General features: G+C 39.8%; 1 protein-coding gene, 46 non-coding genes and 2 pseudogenes across 47 annotated transcripts in view; 10 read left to right on the forward strand and 39 right to left on the reverse strand.

The window, feature by feature from the left end:
- LOC114539808 overlaps window positions 1-26,555 on the forward strand; it is a 247,148-nt gene that overhangs the window by 15,926 nt on the left and 204,667 nt on the right. The window lies entirely within an intron of this gene.
- Window positions 157-278, reverse strand: LOC114539856. Its single transcript, XR_003688977.1, has one exon. It is a non-coding gene; the product is annotated as a U5 spliceosomal RNA (small nuclear RNA).
- LOC114539835 lies at window positions 528-650 on the reverse strand. The gene has a single exon (XR_003688957.1). It is a non-coding gene; the product is annotated as a U5 spliceosomal RNA (small nuclear RNA).
- Window positions 892-1,014, reverse strand: LOC114539836. Its single transcript, XR_003688958.1, has one exon. It is a non-coding gene; the product is annotated as a U5 spliceosomal RNA (small nuclear RNA).
- Window positions 1,263-1,385, reverse strand: LOC114539837. The gene has a single exon (XR_003688959.1). It is a non-coding gene; the product is annotated as a U5 spliceosomal RNA (small nuclear RNA).
- LOC114539863 lies at window positions 1,630-1,752 on the reverse strand. Its single transcript, XR_003688984.1, has one exon. It is a non-coding gene; the product is annotated as a U5 spliceosomal RNA (small nuclear RNA).
- On the reverse strand, window positions 1,999-2,121 carry LOC114539809. Its single transcript, XR_003688941.1, has one exon. It is a non-coding gene; the product is annotated as a U5 spliceosomal RNA (small nuclear RNA).
- LOC114539838 lies at window positions 2,368-2,490 on the reverse strand. The gene has a single exon (XR_003688960.1). It is a non-coding gene; the product is annotated as a U5 spliceosomal RNA (small nuclear RNA).
- Window positions 2,735-2,857, reverse strand: LOC114539850. Its single transcript, XR_003688971.1, has one exon. It is a non-coding gene; the product is annotated as a U5 spliceosomal RNA (small nuclear RNA).
- Window positions 3,104-3,226, reverse strand: LOC114539839. The gene has a single exon (XR_003688961.1). It is a non-coding gene; the product is annotated as a U5 spliceosomal RNA (small nuclear RNA).
- Window positions 3,471-3,593, reverse strand: LOC114539840. Its single transcript, XR_003688962.1, has one exon. It is a non-coding gene; the product is annotated as a U5 spliceosomal RNA (small nuclear RNA).
- Window positions 3,840-3,963, reverse strand: LOC114539832. Its single transcript, XR_003688955.1, has one exon. It is a non-coding gene; the product is annotated as a U5 spliceosomal RNA (small nuclear RNA).
- LOC114539866 lies at window positions 4,213-4,335 on the reverse strand. Its single transcript, XR_003688986.1, has one exon. It is a non-coding gene; the product is annotated as a U5 spliceosomal RNA (small nuclear RNA).
- On the reverse strand, window positions 4,578-4,699 carry LOC114539878. The gene has a single exon (XR_003688998.1). It is a non-coding gene; the product is annotated as a U5 spliceosomal RNA (small nuclear RNA).
- Window positions 4,945-5,067, reverse strand: LOC114539852. The gene has a single exon (XR_003688973.1). It is a non-coding gene; the product is annotated as a U5 spliceosomal RNA (small nuclear RNA).
- Window positions 5,316-5,438, reverse strand: LOC114539861. The gene has a single exon (XR_003688982.1). It is a non-coding gene; the product is annotated as a U5 spliceosomal RNA (small nuclear RNA).
- LOC114539841 lies at window positions 5,685-5,807 on the reverse strand. The gene has a single exon (XR_003688963.1). It is a non-coding gene; the product is annotated as a U5 spliceosomal RNA (small nuclear RNA).
- Window positions 6,056-6,178, reverse strand: LOC114539873. Its single transcript, XR_003688993.1, has one exon. It is a non-coding gene; the product is annotated as a U5 spliceosomal RNA (small nuclear RNA).
- LOC114539815 lies at window positions 6,426-6,548 on the reverse strand. The gene has a single exon (XR_003688945.1). It is a non-coding gene; the product is annotated as a U5 spliceosomal RNA (small nuclear RNA).
- Window positions 6,799-6,921, reverse strand: LOC114539827. The gene has a single exon (XR_003688951.1). It is a non-coding gene; the product is annotated as a U5 spliceosomal RNA (small nuclear RNA).
- On the reverse strand, window positions 7,165-7,287 carry LOC114539829. The gene has a single exon (XR_003688952.1). It is a non-coding gene; the product is annotated as a U5 spliceosomal RNA (small nuclear RNA).
- On the reverse strand, window positions 7,534-7,656 carry LOC114539842. The gene has a single exon (XR_003688964.1). It is a non-coding gene; the product is annotated as a U5 spliceosomal RNA (small nuclear RNA).
- On the reverse strand, window positions 7,902-8,024 carry LOC114539843. The gene has a single exon (XR_003688965.1). It is a non-coding gene; the product is annotated as a U5 spliceosomal RNA (small nuclear RNA).
- Window positions 8,267-8,389, reverse strand: LOC114539844. The gene has a single exon (XR_003688966.1). It is a non-coding gene; the product is annotated as a U5 spliceosomal RNA (small nuclear RNA).
- Window positions 8,636-8,758, reverse strand: LOC114539845. The gene has a single exon (XR_003688967.1). It is a non-coding gene; the product is annotated as a U5 spliceosomal RNA (small nuclear RNA).
- LOC114539830 lies at window positions 9,007-9,129 on the reverse strand. The gene has a single exon (XR_003688953.1). It is a non-coding gene; the product is annotated as a U5 spliceosomal RNA (small nuclear RNA).
- LOC114539857 lies at window positions 9,380-9,500 on the reverse strand. Its single transcript, XR_003688978.1, has one exon. It is a non-coding gene; the product is annotated as a U5 spliceosomal RNA (small nuclear RNA).
- Window positions 9,749-9,871, reverse strand: LOC114539846. The gene has a single exon (XR_003688968.1). It is a non-coding gene; the product is annotated as a U5 spliceosomal RNA (small nuclear RNA).
- LOC114539847 lies at window positions 10,116-10,238 on the reverse strand. Its single transcript, XR_003688969.1, has one exon. It is a non-coding gene; the product is annotated as a U5 spliceosomal RNA (small nuclear RNA).
- LOC114539875 lies at window positions 10,488-10,610 on the reverse strand. The gene has a single exon (XR_003688995.1). It is a non-coding gene; the product is annotated as a U5 spliceosomal RNA (small nuclear RNA).
- LOC114539810 lies at window positions 10,863-10,978 on the reverse strand (annotated as a pseudogene).
- LOC114539816 lies at window positions 11,224-11,343 on the reverse strand. Its single transcript, XR_003688946.1, has one exon. It is a non-coding gene; the product is annotated as a U5 spliceosomal RNA (small nuclear RNA).
- Window positions 11,587-11,708, reverse strand: LOC114539853. Its single transcript, XR_003688974.1, has one exon. It is a non-coding gene; the product is annotated as a U5 spliceosomal RNA (small nuclear RNA).
- On the reverse strand, window positions 11,971-12,081 carry LOC114539823 (annotated as a pseudogene).
- On the forward strand, window positions 12,954-13,035 carry Trnas-cga. Its single transcript has one exon. It is a non-coding gene; the product is annotated as a tRNA-Ser (tRNA).
- On the reverse strand, window positions 14,967-15,038 carry Trnac-gca. Its single transcript has one exon. It is a non-coding gene; the product is annotated as a tRNA-Cys (tRNA).
- On the forward strand, window positions 16,225-16,305 carry Trnas-cga. Its single transcript has one exon. It is a non-coding gene; the product is annotated as a tRNA-Ser (tRNA).
- On the forward strand, window positions 17,514-17,585 carry Trnag-gcc. Its single transcript has one exon. It is a non-coding gene; the product is annotated as a tRNA-Gly (tRNA).
- Trnae-uuc lies at window positions 17,729-17,800 on the forward strand. The gene has a single exon. It is a non-coding gene; the product is annotated as a tRNA-Glu (tRNA).
- On the reverse strand, window positions 18,731-18,803 carry Trnaa-agc. The gene has a single exon. It is a non-coding gene; the product is annotated as a tRNA-Ala (tRNA).
- On the forward strand, window positions 21,665-21,736 carry Trnaq-cug. Its single transcript has one exon. It is a non-coding gene; the product is annotated as a tRNA-Gln (tRNA).
- Window positions 21,871-21,942, reverse strand: Trnam-cau. The gene has a single exon. It is a non-coding gene; the product is annotated as a tRNA-Met (tRNA).
- Window positions 22,056-22,127, forward strand: Trnac-gca. The gene has a single exon. It is a non-coding gene; the product is annotated as a tRNA-Cys (tRNA).
- Window positions 22,512-22,584, reverse strand: Trnat-ugu. The gene has a single exon. It is a non-coding gene; the product is annotated as a tRNA-Thr (tRNA).
- On the reverse strand, window positions 23,627-23,698 carry Trnam-cau. Its single transcript has one exon. It is a non-coding gene; the product is annotated as a tRNA-Met (tRNA).
- Trnac-gca lies at window positions 23,812-23,883 on the forward strand. The gene has a single exon. It is a non-coding gene; the product is annotated as a tRNA-Cys (tRNA).
- Window positions 24,258-24,330, reverse strand: Trnat-ugu. Its single transcript has one exon. It is a non-coding gene; the product is annotated as a tRNA-Thr (tRNA).
- Window positions 25,445-25,517, forward strand: Trnat-cgu. Its single transcript has one exon. It is a non-coding gene; the product is annotated as a tRNA-Thr (tRNA).
- Window positions 25,675-25,747, forward strand: Trnat-ugu. Its single transcript has one exon. It is a non-coding gene; the product is annotated as a tRNA-Thr (tRNA).

A 26,555-nucleotide genomic window follows, 5' to 3' on the forward strand; every position in this document is an offset into this window, starting at 1 on the left:
TGTGACGAATATAATTATTTTTTTAATTCGCAGTTGCTCAATCAATTGTGGGGTGTCGTTTGATATTTTGGCGTGATCAATAGCCTTCTGCCAAGAAAGGAGCATTGGGAATCCGGATTACGCCAGCTGTTGATCTCGTACACTTTTGATACACACCCGCCTGGAAAATCCGGCGGGCGACAAAAATACCTTTAGGCCCATTGTGTTGTTCTCCTCCACGGAAATCTTTAGTAAAAGGCGAAAGATTTTTTCGTGCAAATGAAGGAGAACCAAGGCTTGGAAACTTCGGTGCTTGTCAGTGCTGTATAAACGAAATAGTTTCGCTTTTGGAACACGGTAGTCACGGAAGTGCGCGCGCAATGTTATCAATTGTGACGAATATTATTGTTTTTATAATTAGCAGTTGCTCAATCAATTGTGGGGTGTCGTTTGATATTTTGGCGTGATCAATAGCCTTCTGCCAGGAAAAGGAGCATTGGGAATCCGGATTACGCCAGCTGTTGATCTCGTACACTTTTGATAAACACCCGCCTGGAAAATCCGGCGGGCGACAAAAAATACCCTTAGGCCCATTGTGTTGTTCTCCTCCACGGAAATCTTTAGTAAAAGGCGAAAGATTTTTTCGTGTAAATGAAGGAGAACCAAGGCTTGGAAACTTCGGTGTCAGTGCTGTATAAACGAAATAGTTTCGCTTTTGGAACACGGTATCACGGAAGTGCGCGCGCAATGTTATCAATTGTGACGAATATAATTTTTTTATAATTAGCAGTTGCTCAATCAATTGTGGGGTGTCGTTTGATATTTTGGCGTGATCAATAGCCTTCTGCCAGAAAGGAGCATTGGGAATCCGGATTACGCCAGCTGTTGATCTCGTACACTTTTGATAAACACCCGCCTGGAAAATCCGGCGGGCGACAAAAAATACCCTTAGGCCCATTGTGTTGTTCTCCTCCACGGAAATCTTTAGTAAAAGGCGAAAGATTTTTTCGTGTAAATGAAGGAGAACCAAGGCTTGGAAACTTCGGTGCTTGTCAGTGCTGTATAAACGAAATAGTTTCGCTTTTGGAACACGGTAGTCACGGAAGTGCGCGCGCAATGTTATCAATTGTGACGAATATTATTGTTTTTATAATTAGCAGTTGCTCAATCAATTGGGGGTGTCGTTTGATATTTTGGCGTGATCAATAGCCTTCTGCCAGGAAAAGGAGCATTGGGAATCCGGATTACGCCAGCTGTTGATCTCGTACACTTTTGATAAACACCCGCCTGGAAAATCCGGCGGGCGACAAAAAATACCCTTAGGCCCATTGTGTTGTTCTCCTCCACGGAAATCTTTAGTAAAAGGCGAAAGATTTTTTCGTGTAAATGAAGGAGAACCAAGGCTTGGAAACTTGGGTTTTGTCAGTGCTGTAAAACGAAATAGTTTCGCTTTTGGACACGGTAATCACGGAAGTGCGCGCGCAATGTTATCAATTGTGACGAATAATTATTTTTTATTAATTGCAGTTGCTCAATCAATTGTGGGATGTCGTTTGATATTTTGGCGTGATCAATAGCCTTCTGCTAGAAAAGGAGCATTGGGAATCCGGATTACGCCAGCTGTTGATCTCGTACACTTTTGATAAACACCCGCCTGGAAAATCCGGCGGGCGACAAAAAATACCCTTAGGCCCATTGTGTTGTTCTCCTCCACGGAAATCTTTAGTAAAAAGCGAAAGATTTTTTCGTGTAAATGAAGGAGAACCAAGGCTTGGAAACTTCGGTGCTTGTCAGTGCTGTATAAACGAAACAGTTTCGCTTTTGGAACACGGTAGTCACGGAAGTGCGCGCGCAATGTTATCAATTGTGACGAATAATTGTTTTTATAATTAGCAGTTGCTCAATCAATTGTGGGATGTCGTTTGATATTTTGTCGTGATCAATAGCCTTCTGCTAGGAAAGGAGCATTGGGAATCCGGATTACTCCAGCGGTTGATCTCGTACACTTTTGATAAACACCCGCCAGGAAAATCCGGCGGGCGACAAAAAATACCCTTAGGCCCATTGTGTTGTTCTCCTCCACGGAAATCTTTAGTAAAAGGCGAAAGATTTTTTCGTGTAAATGAAGGAGAACCAAGGCTTGGAAACTTCGGTGCTTTCAGTGCTGTATAAACGAAATAGTTTCGCTTTTGGAACACGGTAGTCACGGAAGTGCGCGCGCAATGTTATCAATTGTGACGAATATAATTGTTTTTATAATTAGCAGTTGCTCAATCAATTGTGGGGTCGTTTGATATTTTGGCGTGATCAATAGCCTTCTGCCAGGAAAAGGAGCATTGGGAATCCGGATTACGCCAGCTGTTGATCTCGTACACTTTTGATAAACACCCGCCAGGAAAATCCGGCGGGCGACAAAAAATACCCTTAGGCCCATTGTGTTGTTCTCCTCCACGGAAATCTTTAGTAAAAGGCGAAAGATTTTTTCGTGTAAATGAAGGAGAACCAAGGCTTGGAAACTTCGGTGCTTGTCAGTGCTGTATAAACGAAATAGTTTCGCTTTTGGAACACGGGTCACGGAAGTGCGCGCGCAATGTTATCAATTGTGACGAATATAATTTTTTTATAATTAGCAGTTGCTCAATCAATTGTGGGTGTCGTTTGATATTTTGGCGTGATCAATAGCCTTCTGCTAGGAAAGGAGCATTGGGAATCCGGATTACGCCAGCTGTTGATCTCGTACACTTTTGATAAACACCCGCCAGGAAAATCCGGCGGGCGACAAAAAATACCCTTAGGCCCATTGTGTTGTTCTCCTCCACGGAAATCTTTAGTAAAAGGCGAAAGATTTTTTCGTGTAAATGAAGGAGAACCAAGGCTTGGAAACTTCGGTGCTTGTCAGTGCTGTATAAACGAAATAGTTTCGCTTTTGGAACACGGTAGTCACGGAAGTGCGCGCGCAATGTTATCAATTGTGACGAATATAATTGTTTTTATAATTAGCAGTTGCTCAATCAATTGTGGGGTGTTTGATATTTTGGCGTGATCAATAGCCTTCTGCTAGGAAAAGGAGCATTGGGAATCCGGATTACGCCAGCTGTTGATCTCGTACACTTTTGATAAACACCCGCCTGGAAAATCCGGCGGGCGACAAAAAATACCCTTAGGCCCATTGTGTTGTTCTCCTCCACGGAAATCTTTAGTAAAAGGCGAAAGATTTTTTCGTGTAAATGAAGGAGAACCAAGGCTTGGAAACTTGGTGCTTGTCAGTGCTGTATAAACGAAATAGTTTCGCTTTTGGACACGGTAGTCACGGAAGTGCGCGCGCAATGTTATCAATTGTGACGAATATAATTGTTTTTTAATTAGCAGTTGCTCAATCAATTGTGGGGTGTCGTTTGATATTTTGGCGTGATCAATAGCCTTCTGCAGGAAAGGAGCATTGGGAATCCGGATTACGCCAGCTGTTGATCTCGTACACTTTTGATAAACACCCGCCTGGAAAATCCGGCGGGCGACAAAAAATACCCTTAGGCCCATTGTGTTGTTCTCCTCCACGGAAATCTTTAGTAAAAGGCGAAAGATTTTTTCGTGTAAATGAAGGAGAACCAAGGCTTGGAAACTTCGGTGCTTGTCAGTGCTGTATAAACGAAATAGTTTCGCTTTTGGAACACGGTAGTCACGGAAGTGCGCGCGCAATGTTATCAATTGTGAAGAATATTATTGTTTTTATAATTAGCAGTTGCTCAATCAGTTGTGGGGTGTCGTTTGATATTTTGGCGTGATCAATAGCCTTCTGCTAGGAAAGGAGCATTGGGAATCCGGATTACGCCAGCTGTTGATCTCGTACACTTTTGATAAACACCCGCCTGAAAATCCGGCGGGCGACAAAAAATACCCTTAGGCCCATTGTGTTGTTCTCCTCCACGGAAATCTTTAGTAAAAGGCGAAAGATTTTTTCGTGTAAATGAAGGAGAACCAAGGCTTGGAAACTTCGGTGCTTGTCAGTGCTGTATAAACGAAATAGTTTCGCTTTTGGAACACGGTAGTCACGGAAGTGCGCGCGCAATGTTATCAATTGGGACGAATATATTGTTTTTATAATTAGCAGTTGCTCAATCAGTTGATGGGTTTCGTTTGATATTTTGGCGTGATCAATAGCCTTCTGCCAGGGAAAAGGAGCATTGGGAATCCGGATGACGCCAGCTGTTGATCTCGTACACTTTTGATAAACACCCGCCTGGAAAATCCGGCGGGCGACAAAAAATACCCTTAGGCCCATTGTGTTGTTCTCCTCCACGGAAATCTTTAGTAAAAGGAGAAAGATTTTTTCGTGTAAATGAAGGAGAACCAAGGCTTGGAAACTTCGGTGCTTGTCAGTGCTGTATAAACGAAATAGTTTCGCTTTTGGAACGGTAGTCACGGAAGTGCGCGCGCAATGTTATCAATTGTGACGAATATAATTTTTTTATAATTAGCAGTTGCTCAATCAATTGTGGGGTCGTTTGATATTTTGGCGTGATCAATAGCCTTCTGCCAGAAAGGAGCATTGGGAATCCGGATGACGCCAGCTGTTGATCTCGTACACTTTTGATGAACACCTGCCTGGAAAATCCGGCGGGCGACAAAAATACCCTTAGGCCCATTGTGTTGTTCTCCTCCACGGAAATCTTTAATAAAAGGCGAAAGATTTTTTCGTGTAAATGAAGGAGAACCAAGGCTTGGAAACTTCGGTGCTTGTCAGTGCTGTATAAACGAAATAGTTTCGCTTTTGGAACACGGTAGTCACGGAAGTGCGCGCGCAATGTTATCAATTGTGACGAATATTTGTTTTTATAATTAGCAGTTGCTCAATCAATTGTGGGGTGTCGTTTGATATTTTGGCGTGATCAATAGCCTTCTGCGGAAAAGGAGCATTGGGAATCCGGATGACGCCAGCTGTTGATCTCGTACACTTTTGATAAACACCCGCCTGGAAAATCCGGCGGGCGACAAAAAATACCTTTAAGGCCATTGTGTTGTTCTCCTCCACGGAAATCTTTAGTAAAAGGCGAAAGATTTTTTCGTGTAAATGAAGGAGAACCAAGGCTTGGAAACTTCGGTGCTTGTCAGTGCTGTATAAACGAAATAGTTTCGCTTTTGGAACACGGTAGTCACGGAAGTGCGCGCGCAATGTTATCAATTGTGACGAATATAATTGTTTTTATAATTAGCAGTTGCTCAATCAATTGTGGGGTGTCGTTTGATATTTTGGCGTGATCAATAGCCTTCTGCAGGAAAAGGAGCATTGGGAATCCGGATTACGCCAGCTGTTGATCTCGTACACTTTTGATAAACACCCGCCAGGAAAATCCGGCGGGCGACAAAAAATACCCTTAGGCCCATTGTGTTGTTCTCCTCCACGGAAATCTTTAGTAAAAGGCGAAAGATTTTTTCGTGTAAATGAAGGAGAACCAAGGCTTGGAAACTTCGGTGCTTGTCAGTGCTGTATAAACGAAATAGTTTCGCTTTTGGAACACGGTAGTCACGGAAGTGCGCGCGCAATGTTATCAATTGTGACGAATATAGTTTTTATAATTAGCAGTTGCTCAATCAATTGTGGGGTGTCGTTTGATATTTTGGCGTGATCAATAGCCTTCTGCCAGGAAAAGGAGCATTGGGAATCCGGATTACGCCAGCTGTTGATCTCGTACACTTTTGATAAACACCCGCCTGGAAAATCCGGCGGGCGACAAAAAATACCCTTAGGCCCATTGTGTTGTTCTCCTCCACGGAAATCTTTAGTAAAAGGCGAAAGATTTTTTCGTGTAAATGAAGGAGAACCAAGGCTTGGAAACTTCGGTGCTTGTCAGTGCTGTATAAACGAAATAGTTTCGCTTTTGGAACACGGTAGTCACGGAAGTGCGCGCGCAATGTTATCAATTGTGACGAATATAATTGTTTTTAATTAGCAGTTGCTCAATCAATTGTGGGATGTCGTTTGATATTTTGGCGTGATCAATAGCCTTCTGCCAGGGAAAAGGAACATTGGGAATCCGGATCACGCCTGCTGTTGATCTCGTACACTTTTGATAAACACCCGCCAGGAAAATCCGGCGGGCGACAAAAAATACCCTTAGGCCCATTGTGTTGTTCTCCTCCACGGAAATCTTTAGTAAAAGGCGAAAGATTTTTTCGTGTAAATGAAGGAGAACCAAGGCTTGGAAACTTCGGTGCTTGTCAGTGCTGTATAAACGAAATAGTTTCGCTTTTGGAACACGGTAGTCACGGAAGTGCGCGCGCAATGTTATCAATTGACGAATATATTGTTTTTTATAATTAGCAGTTGCTCAATCAATTGTGGGATGTCGTTTGATATTTTGGCGTGATCATTAGCCTTCTGCCAGGAAAAGGAGCATTGGGAATCCGGATTACGCCAGTTGTTGATCTCGTACACTTTTGATAAACACCCGCCAGGAAAATCCGGCGGGCGACAAAAAATACCCTTAGGCCCATTGTGTTGTTCTCCTCCACGGAAATCTTTAGTAAAAGGCGAAAGATTTTTTCGTGTAAATGAAGGAGAACCAAGGCTTGGAAACTTCGGTGTTTTGTCAGTGCTGTATAAACGAAATAGTTTCGCTTTTGGAACACGGTAGTCACGGAAGTGCGCGCGCAATGTTATCAATTGTGACGAATATAATTGTTTTTATAATTAGCAGTTGCTCAATCAATTGTGGGTGTCGTTTGATATTTTGGCGTGATCAATAGCCTTCTTCTGCAAGAAAGGAGCATTGGGAATCCGGATTACGCCAGCTGTTGATCTCGTACACTTTTGATAAACACCCGCCAGGAAAATCCGGCGGGCGACAAAAAATACCCTTAGGCCCATTGTGTTGTTCTCCTCCACGGAAATCTTTAGTAAAAGGCGAAAGATTTTTTCGTGTAAATGAAGGAGAACCAAGGCTTGGAAACTTGGTGCTTGTCAGTGCTGTATAAACGAAATAGTTTCGCTTTTGGAACACGGTAGTCACGGAAGTGCGCGCGCAATGTTATCAATTGTGACGAATATAATTGTTTTTAATTAGCAGTTGCTCAATCAATTGTGGGTGTCGTTTGATATTTTGGCGTGATCAATAGCCTTCTGCAGGAAAGGAGCATTGGGAATCCGGATTACGCCAGCTGTTGATCTCGTACACTTTTGATAAACACCCGCCAGGAAAATCCGGCGGGCGACAAAAAATACCCTTAGGCCCATTGTGTTGTTCTCCTCCACGGAAATCTTTAGTAAAAGGCGAAAGATTTTTTCGTGTAAATGAAGGAGAACCAAGGCTTGGAAACTTCGGTGCTTGTCAGTGCTGTATAAACGAAATAGTTTCGCTTTTGGAACACGGTAGTCACGGAAGTGCGCGCGCAATGTTATCAATGTGACGAATATAATTGTTTTTAATTAGCAGTTGCTCAATCAATTGTGGGATGTCGTTTGATATTTTGGCGTGATCAATAGCCTTCTGCTAGGAAAAGGAGCATTGGGAATCCGGATTACGCCAGCTGTTGATCTCGTACACTTTTGATAAACACCCGCCTGGAAAATCCGGCGGGCGACAAAAAATACCCTTAGGCCCATTGTGTTGTTCTCCTCCACGGAAATCTTTAGTAAAAGGCGAAAGATTTTTTCGTGTAAATGAAGGAGAACCAAGGCTTGGAAACTTCGGTGCTTGTCAGTGCTGTATAAACGAAATAGTTTCGCTTTTGGAACACGGTAGTCACGGAAGTGCGCGCGCAATGTTATCAATTGTGACGAATATATTGTTTTATAATTAGCAGTTGCTCAATCAATTGTGGGGTGTTTTGATATTTTGGCGTGATCAATAGCCTTCTGCCAGGAAAAGGAGCATTGGGAATCCGGATTACGCCAGCTGTTGATCTCGTACACTTTTGATAAACACCCGCCTGGAAAATCCGGCGGGCGACAAAAAATACCCTTAGGCCCATTGTGTTGTTCTCCTCCACGGAAATCTTTAGTAAAAGGCGAAAGATTTTTTCGTGTAAATGAAGGAGAACCAAGGCTTGGAAACTTGGTGTTGTCAGTGCTGTATAAACGAAATAGTTTCGCTTTTGGACACGGTAATCACGGAAGTGCGCGCGCAATGTTATCAATTGTGACGAATATAATTTTTTTATAATTAGCAGTTGCTCAATCAATTGTGGGGTGTCGTTTGATATTTTGGCGTGATCAATAGCCTTCTGCAGAAAGGAGCATTGGGAATCCGGATTACGCCAGCTGTTGATCTCGTACACTTTTGATAAACACCCGCCTGGAAAATCCGGCGGGCGACAAAAAATACCCTTAGGCCCATTGTGTTGTTCTCCTCCACGGAAATCTTTAGTAAAAGGCGAAAGATTTTTTCGTGTAAATGAAGGAGAACCAAGGCTTGGAAACTTCGGTGCTTGTCAGTGCTGTATAAACGAAATAGTTTCGCTTTTGGAACACGGTAGTCACGGAAGTGCGCGCGCAATGTTATCAATGTGACGAATATTTTTTTTTATAATTAGCAGTTGCTCAATCAATTGTGGGGTGTCGTTTGATATTTTGGCGTGATCAATAGCCTTCTGCTAGGAAAAGGAGCATTGGGAATCCGGATTACGCCAGCTGTTGATCTCGTACACTTTTGATAAACACCCGCCTGGAAAATCCGGCGGGCGACAAAAAATACCCTTAGGCCCATTGTGTTGTTCTCCTCCACGGAAATCTTTAGTAAAAGGCGAAAGATTTTTTCGTGTAAATGAAGGAGAACCAAGGCTTGGAAACTTCGGTGCTTGTCAGTGCTGTATAAACGAAATAGTTTCGCTTTTGGAACACGGTAGTCACGGAAGTGCGCGCGCAATGTTATCAATTGTGACGAATATTATGTTTTTATAATTAGCAGTTGCTCAATCAATTGTGGGGTGTCGTTTGATATTTTGGCGTGATCAATAGCCTTCTGCCAGGAAAAGGAGCATTGGGAATCCGGATTACGCCAGCTGTTGATCTCGTACACTTTTGATAAACACCCGCCAGGAAAATCCGGCGGGCGACAAAAAATACCCTTAGGCCCATTGTGTTGTTCTCCTCCACGGAAATCTTTAGTAAAAGGCGAAAGATTTTTTCGTGTAAATGAAGGAGAACCAAGGCTTGGAAACTTCGGTGCTTGTCAGTGCTGTATAAACGAAATAGTTTCGCTTTTGGAACACGGTAGTCACGGAAGTGCGCGCGCAATGTTATCAATTGTGACGAATATATTGTTTTTATAATTAGCAGTTGCTCAATCAATTGTGGGTGTCGTTTGATATTTTGGCGTGATCAATAGCCTTCTGCAGAAAAGGAGCATTGGGAATCCGGATTACGCCAGCTGTTGATCTCGTACGACACACTTTTGATAAACACCCGCCAGGAAAATCCGGCGGGCGACAAAAAACCCTTAGGCCCATTGTGTTGTTCTCCTCCACGGAAATCTTTAGTAAAAGGCGAAAGATTTTTTCGTGTAAATGAAGGAGAACCAAGGCTTGGAAACTTCGGTGCTTGTCAGTGCTGTATAAACGAAATAGTTTCGCTTTTGGAACACGGTAGTCACGGAAGTGCGCGCGCAATGTTATCAATTGTGACGAATATATTGTTTTTATAATTAGCAGTTGCTCAATCAATTGTGGGGTGTCGTTTGATATTTTGGCGTGATCAATAGCCTTCTGCTAGGAAAAGGAACATTGGGAATCGGGATTACGCCAGCTGTTGATCTCGTACACTTTTGATAAACACCCGCCTGGAAAATCCGGCGGGCGACAAAAAATACCCTTAGGCCCATTGTGTTGTTCTCCTCCACGGAAATCTTTAGTAAAAGGCGAAAGATTTTTTCGTGTAAATGAAGGAGAACCAAGGCTTGGAAACTTCGGTGCTTGTCAGTGCTGTATAAACGAAATAGTTTCGCTTTTGGAACACGGTAGTCACGGAAGTGCGCGCGCAATGTTATCAATTGGACGAATATATTGTTTTTATAATTAGCAGTTGCTCAATCAATTGTGGTCGTTTGATATTTTGGCGTGATCAATAGCCTTCTGCCAGGGAAAAGGAGCATTGGGAATCCGGATGACGCCAGCTGTTGATCTCGTACACTTTTGATAAACACCCGCCTGGAAAATCCGGCGGGCGACAAAAAATACCCTTAGGCCCATTGTGTTGTTCTCCTCCACGGAAATCTTTAGTAAAAGGCGAAAGATTTTTTCGTGTAAATGAAGGAGAACCAAGGCTTGGAAACTGGTGTTGTTAGTGCTGTATAAACGAAATACTTACGCTTTTGGAACACGGTAATCACGGAAGTGCGCGCGCAATGTTATCAATTGTGACGAATATATTGTTTTATAATTAGCAGTTGCTCAATCAGTTGATGGGTGTCGTTTGATATTTTGGCGTGATTAATAGCCTTAGCCTTCTGCCAAGAAAGGAGCATTGGGAATCCGGATGACGCCAGCTGTTGATCTCGTACACTTTTGATAAACACCCGCCTGGAAAATCCGGCGGGCGACAAAAAATACCTTTAAGCCCATTGTGTTGTTCTCCTCCAGGGAAATCTTTAGTAAAAGGTGAAAGATTTTTTCGGGTAAATGAAGGAGAACCAAGGCTTGCAAACTTCGGTTCTTGTCATTGCTGTATAAACGAAATAGTTTCGCTTTTGGAACACGGTAGTCACGGAAGTGCGCGCGCAATGTTATCAATTGTGACGAATATTATTGTTTTTGTTGCAATTAGCAGTTGCTCAATCAATTGTGGGGTGTCGTTTGATATTTTGGCGTGATCAATAGCCTTCTGCCAAGAAAGGAGCATTGGGAATCCGGATTACGCCAGCTGTTGATCTCGTACACTTTTGATAAACACCCGCCTGGAAAATCCGGCGACAAAAAATACCTTAGGCCCATTGTGTTGTTCTCCTCACGGAAATCTTTAGTAAAAGGCGAAAGATTTTTTCGTGTAAATGAAGGAGAACCAAGGCTTGGAAACTTCGGTGCTTGTCAGTGCTGTATAAACGAAATAGTTTCGCTTTTGGAACACGGTAGTCACGGAAGTGCGCGCGCAATGTTATCAATTGTGACGAATATAATTGTTTTTAATTAGCAGTTGCTCAATCAATTGTGGGATGTCGTTTGATATTTTGGCGTGATCAATAGCCTTCTGCAGGAAAAGGAGCATTGGGAATCCGGATTACGCCAGCTGTTGATCTCGTACACTTTTGATAAACACCCGCCTGGAAAATCCGGCGGCGACAAAAAATACCCTTAGGCCCATTGTGTTGTTCTCCTCGGAAATCTTTAGTAAAAGGCGAAAGATTTTTTCGTGTAAATGAAGGAGAACCAAGGCTTGCAAACTTTGGTGCTTGTCATTGCTGTATAAACGAAATAGTTTCGCTTTTGGAACACGGTAGTCACGGAAGTGCGCGCGCAATGTTATCAATTGTGACGAATATATTGTTTTATAATTGCAGTTGCTCAATCAATTGTGGGGTCGTTTGATATTTTGGCGTGATCAATAGCCTTCTGCAGGAAAAGGAGCATTGGGAATCCGGATTACGCCAGCTGTTGATCTCGTACACTTTTGATAAACACCCGCCAGGAAAATCCGGCGGGCGACAAAAATACCCTTAGGCCCATTGTGTTGTTCTCCTCCACGGAAATCTTTAGTAAAAGGCGAAAGATTTTTTCGTGCAAATGAAGGAGAACCAAGGCTTGGAAACTTCGGTGCTTGTCAGTGCTGTATAAACGAAATAGTTACGCTTTTGGAACACGGTAGTCAGGGAAGTGCGATCGCAATCTTATCAATTGTGACGAATATTATTATTTTTATAATTAGCAGTTGCTCAATCAGTTGTGGGGTGTCGTTTGATATTTTGGCGTGATCAATAGCCTTCTGCCAAGAAAGGAGCATTGGGAATCCGGATTACGCCAGCTGTTGATCTCGTACACTTTTGATACTTTTTGTGACACTTTGTGACACTTTTTTTTTCAAAAATACCTTTAGGCCCATTGTGTTGTTTTCCTCCACGGAAATCTTTAGTAAAAGGCGAAAGATTTCTTCGTGCAAATGAAGACGAACCAAGTCTTCGAAACTCTGCTGTTTTTCAGTGCTGTATAAATGAATTAGTTTCACTTTTGGGACACGGTAATCACGGAAGTGCGCGCGCAATGTTATCAATTGTGACGAATATAATTGTTTTACTTGCCAGGCGAATTCTTGCCAACAGAAGAACCAAATATTTCAATTTTTTGTGAATAGATTTTCCGAAGTACCTTTTTCTTCTGCTGTTTTTGCTTTTGAAAGGTGTCCAGATCGTGCATACCTCTTTGATGCTATTCTCCTAGGTACCTGAGAGAACATTTCCTGCTGTTCTTACATTATTCGAAATAGCACAAGTTTTATATTCATGGCATAGAAGCAGTGTGTAGCAAGCAGGGTGTGGCAGTGGAAGCGTTCTGGGCGCATAAACCATGGCCTGTTTGCCCGTCTAGCTTGAAAGAGAACGGTCTTAACAACAATTTGCCAATGGTCTAGTTAATTATTATGCTGTATTTTCTTTTGAGAAAAAAAGTGGAACGTGTTCCTGTTCCAACATTAGATGCACTCTCTCAACTTAATTTAAGTATCAACCTCTAAAAATATAGTTAGCTAGGATTTTGCATCAATGTAATCGTATCAACAGTGTCCACGATTGTTTTTCCATTTGCCTCATTAGCTCAGTGGTTAAAGCACTTGTCTAGTAAACCAGGAGTCCGGCGTTCGAATCTCTTACCAGGCTCTTCACATTTTCCACCTAAACTCAATAAGTATCTTCCTAATATAAATGAGTTTTGTTATTGGCTTTTTGCAACAATAATGAACAATGTTTACTATTCGTTCCTTTAGAAATGAATTTCTATAATATAATTACCTGTGTTTTATTGTGCTTTTTTATCATTGCGTTTCAACAGGCAATTATGTAGTCGTGGCCGAGTGGTTAAGGCGACAGACTCGAAATCTCTTGGGATATTCCGGCGCAGGTTCAAATCCTGCCGACTACGACTTTTGTTATGCAAGTGAATTTCGTGGCCGTTTCATTTTACGTTTAAGAAAGTATCACGCGTTTGCCTTATCAGCTCATTGGTTAGAGCACTGGTCTCGTAAACCAGGGGCCCGGAGTTCAACTCTCTGAAAAGGCTTAATTTTTTGTCTTTGTATGGTGAGGGTGAGTAAAAGACTTAAATATTATTAATCTTTACATTTCACGCATTATAACGCCAAAATCAAGTTTTGCAAACTCTATCACTGGATATGACCATTTTTTCTTATCCCATGCCATACATCGACTTCATTGTTAGCGATGAATTATGGGAAAAAGAACGTTGGCATCCTCCGACTTGGCTTCATGGCCTGGTGGTATGATTATCGTCTAGGGTGCGAGAGATCACGGGTTCGATTCGCGTGCAAGCCCGGGCAATGCATCGAAAGCATTTTCTGATAAAGTTCAGTAGACCATCTAATTGTCATTTTTATTCAAAAACATATATTTTTTTCTGAAATGGGCTATAAGAGATAATCCAGAACTCAAAAACCTAAATAAAGACATAAAATTAATAATTCCAGCAAGGTTCTACCGAGAATTGAATTTGGATTCCCGGATTCAGAGTCTGAAGTGCTAACCATTACACCACAGAACCTAACCATCTACTAAAAAACACCGCAGAAATTGGTGTTTAAGACATTTCAACCCGGAAATCTAATCGCTGGTTCACAATTGTGTATTTCCGTACCGCTATCAAAGAAAAAACTTTTGAATGGCATAAAAAAGTTCAGTTTTTCTCCCAATACGTATTCGCAATTTTTTGACATATTCCAATTTTTTTTCATACACATCTGACCGCTGTGATGTATAGTCTATATACACGCACATTATTGAGATGAAGTATTTATATATATTCCCCCTATTCCAGGTATGGTGCCCTGGTTTACAAATATAATATAGAACATGCATGTGTCCCAGAGAGTCATTCAAAAAACCTAAACTGAATGGATTGTTTATCAAACCTACGGCTTTTTGCTCCGAAAATGAATTGGGATTTTTCATGCACTAATTACTACCAAAAAATATTTAATTTTTCTTTCATTTATAGAACAGGAGGGAGCGAGGGGAGTTGAACCACTGACCCCAGTGACCTATCAACCTGCAGTCGAATGCTCTACCACTATATGCTACTCTCCCTGAGCGTTCCATGCAGCATACCTGTCATATGCTATATTCTTAGATACCTGTAAGAGAAAGCCTGAAATAAAAAATTACATAAAGACGGAGAACGAATGTTTCCAAAGAGTTTCTACAAAGAATTGAACTCGGATTCTCGAAGCCAGAGTCCGAAGAGATAAACATTACACCAAAGACCCTAAACATCTATCAAACTTACGGACAAATGTCTGCCTGCATATTATAATTATGTAGGTTGATACGTGGATGCACATTATTAAGATAAAGTATTCATATATTCGTTGTAGCTTGCACATACGCCACATTAGCTCAGTGGTTAGAGCACTGGTCTTGTAAACCGGGGGTCCAGAGTTCAACTCTCTGCTGAAGCTCTTGTTGTCATACTTCTGTAAATTATAGGCAACTATAGTTATTAACAATGCCAATTATATAATAAATCGCATTCAGAGCCCGAAGTGCTAACTATTACACAACAGGGCATAAATACCTAGAAAATTTACTGAGAAATTCCTGGCTCTACAGTATATCTATGGACGCACATTATTAAGATAAAGTAATTATATTCCAGGTATGGAGTCCCGTTTTACAAATTTATAGAACATGCATGTGTCCCAGAGAGTCATTCAAAAAACACTAAACTGCAAGGATTATTTATCAAGCAAACGGATTGTTTCAACGAAAATAAATTAGGTTTTTCAATTCACTAATTAGTACGATAAAAATGTTGAATTTTTCTTTCATTTATAAAAGAGAAAGGAGCGAGCGGAGTTGAACCACTGACCTCTCGATCTGCAGCCGAATGCTCTACCACTGAGCTACACTCCCTGATCGTGCATACCTGTGTGATGCTATTCTCCTGGGAACCCGAAAGAACATTTCCTGTTGTTCTTACCTTATTCGAAATAGCACAAGTTTTATATTCATGGCATAGAAGCAATGTGTAGCAAGAAGGGTGGCGCAGAGGAAGCGGGCTGGGCCCATAACCCGGAGGTCGATGGATCGAAACCATTTCCTGCTAAAGTTGTCGTTTCGATGAAAAAGATATTTTCAGTGCACATTCTAGGTGAGATTTTTTGTTCAGAAACCTAATTTTTCTTAAGTTGAGTGTAAGAGAAAAGCCGGAACTAAAAAACTATATTCCCCGATCGTGCATACCGGCATGCGCGGATATTTTCTTAGCTTATTTGGAAAAGAACAAGTAAAAAGAAGATACAGATCTCTGTATATATCCATGGCATAGAAGCAGTGTGTAGCAAGTAGGGTGGGGCAGTGGAAGCGTGCTGGACCCATAAACCATACCCTGTTTGCCCGTCTAGCTTGAAAGAGAACGGTCTTAACAACAATTTGCCAATTGTCTAGTTAATGATTATGCTGTATTTTCTTTTGAAAAAAAATTAAGTTATACGTGTTCCCGTTCCATGCAACATTAGATGCACTCTCTCAACTTAATTTAAGTATCAACCTTATAAAAATATAGTGAGCTTGAATTTTGCATCAATGTAATCATACCAACAGTGTCCACACTTGTTTTTTACACGTGCCTCATTAGCTAAGTTTAGAGCACTGGGGCCGGTTGTATCAAGCCCGCTTAGCTTTAACGGTGGATAAGTCAAAATTAAATCTCTTAATTAACACTCCTACATCTCTCTTGAATGAGTCAACTTGAATATTATGCACTTAATATTTGGTTGTAAACAGTATACATTTAGTTTGCTTGTTGAATGAAACGATTGACTTGCTTTCTATTTTGAACCTAACCAACGTTTAAGCTAAACGAGCTTGATACAACCGGCCCCTGGTCTCGTAAACCAGGGGTCCGAAGTTCGAATCTCTGACGAGCTCTTCACATTTTCCACTTAAACTCAATAATATGAACGACTTTTGTGATTGACTTTTTGTAACAATAGTGAACTGCAATGTTTATGATTCGTTCTTTCAGAAACAAATTCCTATAATACTTGCTTGTGTTTTATTGTATTTTTTTTATCATTGCCAATCAACTGGCAATTATGTAGTCGTGGCTGAGTGGTTAAGGCGACAGGCTCGAAATCAGTTGGATATTCCCGCGCAGGTTCAAATCCTGCCGACTACGAGTCCTGTTATCTCGAAAGATTTCATAACACGGAAAAATTTTTTTGCCAGCGGTTGGAATTTCATCTTATACCATACGATATATTTTTGGCATTTTTTAGGGAAAGACAATCAGAGTAGTCAAAATTTTTAAAACTTGGTGTAAATGGTAAATACTGTACCCTTTTAACCGAAGTAGTCCAAATTTACGCATTCTGATTCGGTTACTAAAAATGTAAACAAACATGCTGTTTGGTCTAGAGCGAAATTGCCTCTTCTTATAAGGAACTCTATTCAGAAATTATTTCTCCTTTATATGCTCGCTTTTAAGAGTATAATATGAGGCTGTTTGCCGCACGAGTCAACGGAACTTTAATTTTTCATTTACCGTTATGCCGGAATTTTTGATAAATTACCGTAAGCTACTGCACTTTTTCCGTCTTGAGTGCAGGACACGGATTCGATTCCCGTGCAAGCCCTGATTGCCCTCCCAACTTGAAATTTTTCAAAGATTGAGTTTCCTTCTTCAAAACAAAAAGCAGTGTTGATCTCCCCATAAAACGTTGATCCCATGCAGTGTCAATCCCACATAGAAAAATACAACGAGGAGATATACTATGCATGCACAAATGTATTCATAGTAAAGAAATGTCATCCATGAAGACGTTGTCATTCATTTTACAAGAACTTAACATCGGAAAATATGCAGAATTAACTTGGAAGGGATAACTATTTTTTGACGATGATTCGTTTTTACAATTGTAAAAGCGTCATGTGTATGCCTTATTGTCTGAATGGTTAGAGCACTGGTATCGTAAACCAGAGGTCCGGTGTTCAACTCTCTAATAAGATTTCCCCCGTTCTTACCTTATTCGGAATAGCGCCAATGAAAAGAAAATATCTATCTGCGTATATATTCATAGCACCAGGGCAGTGTGTAGCACGCAGCTGGGGTATAAATATAAATATTATTTTTAAAAATATTACAAAAAACTTTTAATGCGAAGCAACGGTTTTCTGAAGAATGATTTGAGATCCAAAGATCTAATCCCCCAGTTGCTGCCATTTCGTGCATCTTTTCGAGCAATCGGTAAAAGATAGATCACTCTTTACGAAATTAAAAATATAATTTCTGAGTTTGATTCGTGTAGCATGGGACCTAATTTGAAAAAAAATGTTTGTTACAGCGGAGTAACATAATTGTCGAAATTGACGACATTACGTGGCGTTGCGCTGGTGGTTCAGTGGTAGAATTCTCGCTTGCCACGCGGGGAGACCGGGGTTCGATTCCCCGCTAGCGCATAAAATTCCCCTCGGATGCATTGTCCTGATCAATAACACCCATCATGTGGTTTCTTTTTCACACTTACTGTGGCGTAGCAAAATTATCAGAAGAAAAGGGTAATTTTGAAAAAAACGACACCGTTACATAAGGCATAGCAAGTTCCCATGTGGTCTAGTGGCTAGGATCTGGCGTTTTCACCGCCATGGCCCGGGTTCGATTCCCGGCGTGGGAAATCCGTTTTCATAATTATCCGGCAAAAAGAGCCGTCTACGGCAATACATTTAACACCTGAATGAATATTATTGCAGGACACGAACACTGACAAGAATATGAAGAATCGCGTTTCATCGAGTTTGTTAAAAAGGAAATTGATATTTTGAAAGAATAAAGTTGAGTTGCGTTTTCGAGAATTTCATGTGTTTTTAATTGATTACATATGGAAAAAATATAGAGGATGCGGGCATCGATCCCGCTACCTCGCGCATGCAAAGCGCGCGCTCTCTTATTTGATCTAATCCCTCACAACCGCCCTAACGCATTTAAATCCAATTTTACAATGACACATATCTTTTTTTGTTTTTTTTTACATTGGATTTCCCAAACAAACTATTTGTTAAAACCGCAAAATGAAAGCGTTATTTTCAATATTTTGATAGCTCCCCACCTGAGCTATTTCGGCATACAACTCAGAACGACTATTCATATTCTTCAGTCGTTTTCGATCATCCACCTAGTTTCCTAGCTGGACACAACAACGGAGGATACTGGGCAATTTTAAAATGTCAGGTTATGGTAAATATGGATGCATTTAATAAATCTCTACTCCATTTCCAGTATATCAATTTGACATAGGCAAGTAAAATATTTATCAAAATATTTTCCATGCAATTGTCCTTCGAGCCGGATTTGAACCAGTGACTTAGGGATGTTTGCTTATCTACAGTCCCCCAATCTACTAACTGATCTAACGAAGGCTGATAACGGCCAGCTTCATTATTGATTAATCAATATTTGTCATACAATTATTAATTTTATTAATTAGAAATTTGATCATAATATTGAAAACTTAGGTATAAATATTATTTTTAAAATATTACGAAAAACTTTTAATGCGAAGCAACGGTTTTCTGAAGAATGATTTGAGATCCAAAGCGTAAATTTTTGGAGGATGCGGGCGTTGATCCCGCTACCTCGCGCATGCTAAGCGCGCGCTCTACCATTTGAGCTAATCCCCCAGTTGCTGCCTTTCCGTACATCTTTTCTAGCAATCGGTAAAAGATAGATCACTCTGTACGAAATTGAAAATTGAATGTCTAAGTTTGATTCGCGTAGCATGGGACCTAATTTATGGGTGTAATGCCAACATTTTCTAGAACATGCATCGCAAAATATACGCACAATTGATAATGAACTCCTGTAAAACATAAAACGTTGATTGAAAATATGTTTCATGCAGTGGAGTAAGATGATTGCCGAAATTGACCGCAATATGTGGCGTTGCGCTAGTGGTTCAGTGGTAGAATTCTTGCCTGCCACGCGGAAGACTGCATGGGGTTCGATTCCCCGCTAGCGCATGCAATTCCCATCGGATTTCATTCATTCCTTCAAACTTTATTTACACACACAAAATCATTTCAACAATAAAGCTGGTTTTCAAAAGGGGTGTGCACTACTTTACCAAATCAAATCCCACCCACCCCTTTAATCTATCTACAATATACGTACAATACTTACAAACATAATTATAATATAAACATGAAAGTGTAAACTATATTATATGAGATTAATGGAGAAAAAGTGTACTTTTAAAAATTAATTTACACAAGAGGATTTATAAATTGAAAGGTCGAGGAGGAAAGCTTCTCACAAAATGAATTATACAGGGTGTATCAAAAAAAACGCAACCACTTAATATTCATGAATATCCTCTTTGTTCTACAACACAAAAGACGTTTGACCCCTGGAATGCGAGAAAGCTTGTAATCATATTCTAGCGGCACAATCGTCGGTAAACAAAGTCAAGTGCGTAAACCAACGAGCTGAATTGAAAGTATTTAACGAGTAAAATTTTACTTACAACTTATTTTATAAGGTTGACAATAAAAACTCGTTGTTCGGTTGTTAGCTGCACCATTATTAGTTTAGCTGATTTGACTATTAGCAGTTAAACTGTACGATTAGAAGCCATTTTAAAATCCCAGGGGCATAAAATCTATTGAGCTTATAAACAATATGAATTTTAGAATATTAAGTGGTTGCGTTTTTTTTGAGACACCCTGTATATAAGATGACAACGTTCTTATGTCCTCCGGAATTTGGTTCAGGACATGAGCACCGTTGTAGCTAAAACCTTTTTTCAAGTAATCCGTCCTGGGCTTGGGAAGACATAACCTTGTTGAGGACCCTCTCAAATCATAATCATGCATCGTATTAGAATGTTGAAATAGATCTCTCAATTTTCGAGGAGCTAGATTATTAATCGTTTTATAAACATAAGTCTGGATTTTACGTGAACTCTACGCTCTTCAAGGGTTATCCACCCAGTGCATTGCGTGCTAGTAAAGATTGCCCAGACTCATTTTTAAAGTTCATAATTATTCTAGCCGCCCTATTTTGCAACTTTTGAAGACGATCACTAAGCGTCTTACCTATCACATCCCAAACTTCACAACAATAATCAAAATGAGGCTGAACTAAGGTATTGTATATCAAGACTAAAGTATTCCGATCAACAAACTCCTTAGCCTTTTTAATAGCACCAATTCCTGCCGAGTGAGTTTACTTGCAATAAAGTAAATGTGCTTCTACCAATTTAAGTGCTCATCTACAGGGTGTATCAAAAAAAAGGAGACCTTTAGAAATCAAGCTATTGTTAAAATTTGAATGCCTTTTCAATTGCATTTGCACATATGCTGAACCGTAGTGCGTGAAATATTGATGGCATGCATGCATACATTAGAAAATGAATTGACGTTTGTACACAAGATTGTCTGCTCCTGGGAATTTGAAAATAACTTTAATAGCATAAGGAAAAATAACGACCCAAAAATATTCAAATGACTAAGCACACTACCAGCTAGTACAAAAATGGTTCAACTGACTTCGGAGCAAAGAGGTTTTGTAGTCTTAACTTATACCCAGCCTGCCGTCATCAGAAAAGCAGTTCGCGATATGCACAAGCGTACGGAAGTTTGTGTTGAGAGAAATGGAGGCCACGTTTGAGATCATGGTCCATGACATTCAGTTCTTTTGATGTTCAATTTATCAGTAATTTTCAATTCGGATCGAAATGTTAAGTGAATCTGTGTCAGATCAAGTTGTAATTCATTCCTTACTCATGTAAACATTTAAATAATAGCCAGGGTTTGTAAAGTGGGATGCTGAGCCATTCCGGATTCAAAGTCAATCTAACTCATGTGAACAGTCCTAATACTCGCGCGCAGTGTTGAAAATTAATGAACAAATATTTGTTTATGTTTTGAAGGACAGCTAAAACAATCTACCACGCATACTGTTATTGCTTTTGTGCTTAGTCGTTTGTGCTTAGTCATTTGAATATTTTTGGGTCGTTATTTTTCCTTATGCCATTAAAGTTATTTTCGAATTCCCAGGAGCAGACAATCTTGTGTACAAACGTCAATTCATTTTCTAAAGGTCTCCTTTTTCTAATGTACGCATGCATGCCATCAATATTTCACGCACTACGGTTCAGCATATGTGCAAATGCAATTGAAAAGGCATTCAAATTTTAACAATAGCTTTATTTCTAAAGGTCTCCTTTTTTTTTATACACCCTGTATATCATATTTGTAAACCAGGGCTCCATACCTGGAATAGGAGGAATATATGTATATACTTCATCTTAATCATGTGCGTGTATATAGACTATACATCACAGCAAAGGTCAGATGTATATGATGAGTCGTCAAAAGATTGCAGAATACGTATTCGGAAGAAAAATTGAACTTTTTCATGCTATTCAAAAGGTTTCTCTTTGATAGCGGTACAGAAATACACAATTGTGAATCAGCGATTAGATTTCCGGATTGAAATGTCTCAAACAACAATTTCTGCTGTGTCTTTCAGTAGATAGTTAGGTTCTGTGGTGTAATGGTTAGCACTTCGGACTCTGAATCCGGGAATCTGAGTTCAATTCTCGGTAGAACCTTGCTGGAACTGTTAATTTTATGTCTTTATGTAAGTTTTTTAGTCAGTCTAGTTTTCTCTTATAGCCCAATTTTAAAAAAATATATGTTTTTGAATAAGATTTCGAAAAGATCTTTTTTATTGAAATGATAACTTTAGCAGGAAATGGTTTCGATCCATTGACCTCTGGGTTATGGGCCCAGCACGCTTCCACTGCGCCACCCTGCTTTCTACACACTGCTTCTTTGCTATGAATATAAAACTTGTGCTATTTCGAATAAAGTAAGAACAGCAGGAAATGTTCTTTTAGGAGAATAGCATCAAACAGGTATGCACGATCAGGGAGTGTAGCTCAGTGGTAGAGCATTCGACTGCAGATCGAGAGGTCAGTGGTTCAACTCCGCTCCTTCCCTTCTCTTTTATGAATGAAAGAAAAATTCAACATTTTTATCGTACTAATTTGTGAATTAAAAAACCCCAATTTATTTTCGTTGCAACAATCCGTTTGATTGATAAATAATCCTTGCAGTTTAGTGTTTTTTCAATGACTCTCTGGGACACATGCAAGTTCTATAAATTTCTAAACGGGAGTCCTTACCTGGAATACAGGGAATATAATTACTTTATCTTAATAATGGGCGTGCATAGATATACTGTAGAGCCAGGAATTTCTCAGTACTTTTTCTAGGTGTTTATGTCCTGTGGTGTAATGGTTTATTACTTCATGCTCTGAGTCGGATAAATTATGTAGTCGCTTTAGTTGCCTATATACTTTTGTAAATACAAAAGTATGCAAAAGCCTCATCAGAGAGTTGAACTCTGGACCCCTGGTTTACAAGACCAGTGCTCTAACCACTGAGCTAATGAGGCGTATGTGCTAGCTTAACACGAATATAATTATATGAATACTTTATCCTAATGATGTGCATGCGCGTAGCAAACTACATAATTATATACTATGCAGCCAACATTCGTCAGTAAGTTTGATGGATTTTTAGGGTCTGTGGTGTAATGGTTATCACTTCGGACTCTGACTTCGAGAATCGGAGTTCAATTCTTGGTAGAAACTCTTTGAAATCATTCATTCTCCGTCTTTATGTATTTTTTTATTTCAGGCTTTCTCTTACAGGTATCAAAGAATATAGCATATGACAGGTATGCTGCATGGAACGCTCAGAGAGAGTAGCATATAGTGGTACAGCATCCGACTGCAGGTTGACAGGTCACTGGGTTCAGTGGTTCAACTCCGCTCGCTCCTTCCTGTTCTGTAAATTAAAGAAAAATTAAATATTTTTATGGTTCCCATTAGTGCATAAAAAATCCCAGTTTATTTTCGTGGGAAACAGCCGTACGTTTGATAAACAATCCATGCAGTTTAGGTTTTTTGAATGACTCTCTGGGACACATGCATGTTCTATATTAAATTTGTAAACCGGCTCCATACTGGAATAGGGGGAATATATGTAAATACTTCATTTTAATAATGTGCGTGTATATAGACTATACATCACAGCGCGGGTCAGATGTATATGATGAGTCGTCAAAAGATTGCAGAATACGTATTCGGAAGAAAAATTGAACTTTTTCATGCTATTCAAAAGGTTTCTCTTTGATAGCGGTACAGAAATACACGATTGGGAACCAGCGATTATATTTCCGGGTTGAAATGTCTCAAACAACAATTTCTGCTGTGTCTTTCAGTAGATGGTTAGGTTCTGTGGTGTAATGGTTAACACTTCGGACCTGAATCCGGGAAACCGAGTTCAATTCTCGGTAGAACCTTGCTGGAACTGTTAATTTTATGTCTTTATGTAAATTTTTTAGCTCTGGTTTTCTCTTATAGCCCATTTGAGAAAAAATATATGTTTTTGAATAAGATTTCGAAAAGATTTTTTTATTGAAATGATAACTTTAGCAGGAAATGGTTTCGATCCATTGACCTCTGGGTTATGGGCCAAGCACGCTTCCACTGCGCCACCCTGCTTGCTACACACTGCTTCTATGCTATGAATATAAAACTTGTGCTATTTCGAATAAGGTAAGAACAGCAAGAAATGTTCTTTTAGGAGAATAGCATCAAACAGGTATGCACGATCAGGGAGTGTAGCTCAGTGGTAGAGCATTCGACTGCAGATCGAGAGGTCAGTGCTTCAACTCCGCTCGCTCCCTTCTCTTTTATCAATGAAAAAAAATCCAACATTTTAATCGTACTGATTAGTGAATTAAAAAACCCAAATTAATTTTCGTTCCAACAATCCGTTTGATTGATAAATAATCCTTGCAGTTTAGTGTTTTTTCAACGACTCTCTAGGACACATGCATGTTCTATAAATTTGTAAAACGGGAGTCCATACCTGGAATATAATTACTTTATCTTAATAATGGGCGTGCATAGATATACTGTAGAGCCAGGAATTTCTCAGTTATTTTTCTAGGTGTTTATGTCCCGTGGTGTAATGGTTAGCACTTCGGGCTCGGAGTAGGATAAATTATATAGTTGCTATAGTTGCCAATATACTTTTGTAAATACAAAAGTATGCAAAAGCCTCATCAGAGAGTTGAACTCTGGACCCCTGGTTTACAAGACCAGTGCTCTAACCACTGAGCTATTGAGGCGTATGTGCAAGCTTAACACGAATATAATTATATGAATACTTTATCTTAATAATGTGCATGCGCGTAGCAAACTACATAATTATATATTATGCAGACAACATTCGTCAGTAAGTTTGATAGATTTCTAGGGTCTGTTGTATAATGGTTATCACTTCGGACCCTGACTTCGAGAATCGGAGTTCAATTCCCATTGTAGAAACTCTTTTAAAACATTCATTCTCCGTCTTTATTATTTTTTATTTCAGGCTTTCTCTTACAGGTATCTAAGAATATAGCATATGACAGGTATGCTGCATGGAACGCTCAGAGAGAGTAGCATATAGTGGTAGAGCATCCGACTGCAGGTTGACAGGTCACTGGGGTCAGTGGTTCAACTCCGCTCGCTCCTTCCTGTTCTATAAACTAAAGAAAAGTTAAATATTTTTATGGTACCCATTAGTGCATGAAAAATCCCAATTTATTTTCGTGGGAAAAAGCCGTACGTTTGATAAACAATCCATGCAGTTTAGGTTTTTTGAATGACTCTCTGGGCACATGAATGTTCTATATTATATTTGTAAACCAGAGCACCATACCTGGAGGGGAATATATATAAAAATACTTCATCTTATTAATGCGCGTGTTTAGACTATACATCACATTACGGGTCAGATGTGTATGATGAGCTGTTAATAAAAAAAGCAGTGCTAAACTCAAGTTGCAATCTCCCGATAAACTTTTTCCATGCAGTATCAATCCTATCAATATACATGCAAGAAGGAGATCTAGTATGCATAAATGTAGACGTTGTAGACCTTATCAATCATCATATACAAGTACTGAACATCAGGAAAATGAATTCGTGCGACTTTTTTATAGTGCGTAGCACATTTTTTATAACTCAAGAATAATTTGTAACTCAAAAAAAACACTGTAAAATTTTCGACTATCATATCACCGTATGATTACCATTGCCATCGTCTAAAGGATAATCTCATGGACGGTGTTTGTGAATGCTACTGAATTGATCGACCAAACTTTAACACTAATGTTTTCCCTTTTAGGTTTAGCTTATCAGGAATAAATATTTTTCGCTGGTGATTCATTTTACCTTTTTTAGAAAAGTTACGGATTTGCCTTATTAGCTCAGTGGTTAGAGCACTGGTCTCGTAAACCAGGGGTCCGGAGTTCAACTCTCTGATAAGGCTTAATTTTTTTTAACTGTCTATGGTGAGGGTGAGTAAAAGACTTAAATATTTGTGATCATTACGCATTCAATATTCGCCGTGAAAAAATTTACCTTCAAAATATGTTTTTTGAAACATTTGTTTATATTTCTATTTGCGCATACATTTTTTTCTGGGTGCCTCCTTAGCTGAGTGGTTAGAGCACTGGTCTTGTAAACCAGGGGTCCAGAGTTCGAATCTCTGACGAGGCTCTTCACATTTTCCACCTAAACTCAATAAGTATTTGATTTCTATACTAATTCATTGTATTTTATTGTGTTCTATTTTTATCATCAACCAAGAGCAAAGCTTGTTCATATAGGTAACGTACCTAACCCTTAAACTTGGGCATGGTAAATAATGAAACTTCTTGTGTAGGCTCATCTTATATAAGTTCTAATTTGAAATAAAAAAGCGTGTAATATCTTATGCTGTAGAGAACAACTAATAAAAATAAAAACTTAACGTCCCGGACCAAAACTGCTAAAGCTCGAAATCAGAATTAGCAGCCATTGATTGCAGTTGAATTGCTGTCTCGGATATGCTGCTGAATGCTGTGATGCACAATGACTGATGCATGATCTATTTACACGCCCTGTGAACTGCCTGATTTCTATCAATAATCTATTCCTATGACGGGGATGTGAGATTGGCGATTTCGTTGCTGTAGTGCACAGTTTGGCAATTTTTGATCCACACTTTCAATGCTGTTTGTCTTTCTGCTGTGGAGATTGGCCCTGCGATTCTTGACTTACGAATATTCTGAAGAAAGCGATAGACATAGGTAGTGACAGACAGTAGTTTTGCTAATGAACTGTACCGAGCTGTGTCAATGACGATGTGAATTCCCGACTTTGTGTCTTCTGGGTTAGTTTCGCTTGATGTGATTGTAGTTGGTTCTACCGTCTCTTTTTCGAAAAGGGAGAGGTTTATTATGCGTGAGGGATTCCAAAGTGGCCATTCTGATTCTTGTAGTAACCATGTCGGTCCCTTTTCCCACAAAGACGATGATTGTAACTG

This window comes from Dendronephthya gigantea, unplaced genomic scaffold, assembly GCF_004324835.1.
Source record: "Dendronephthya gigantea isolate DGI-Jeju-01 unplaced genomic scaffold, DenGig_1.0 000219F, whole genome shotgun sequence".
Taxonomy (NCBI): domain Eukaryota; kingdom Metazoa; phylum Cnidaria; class Anthozoa; order Malacalcyonacea; family Nephtheidae; genus Dendronephthya; species Dendronephthya gigantea.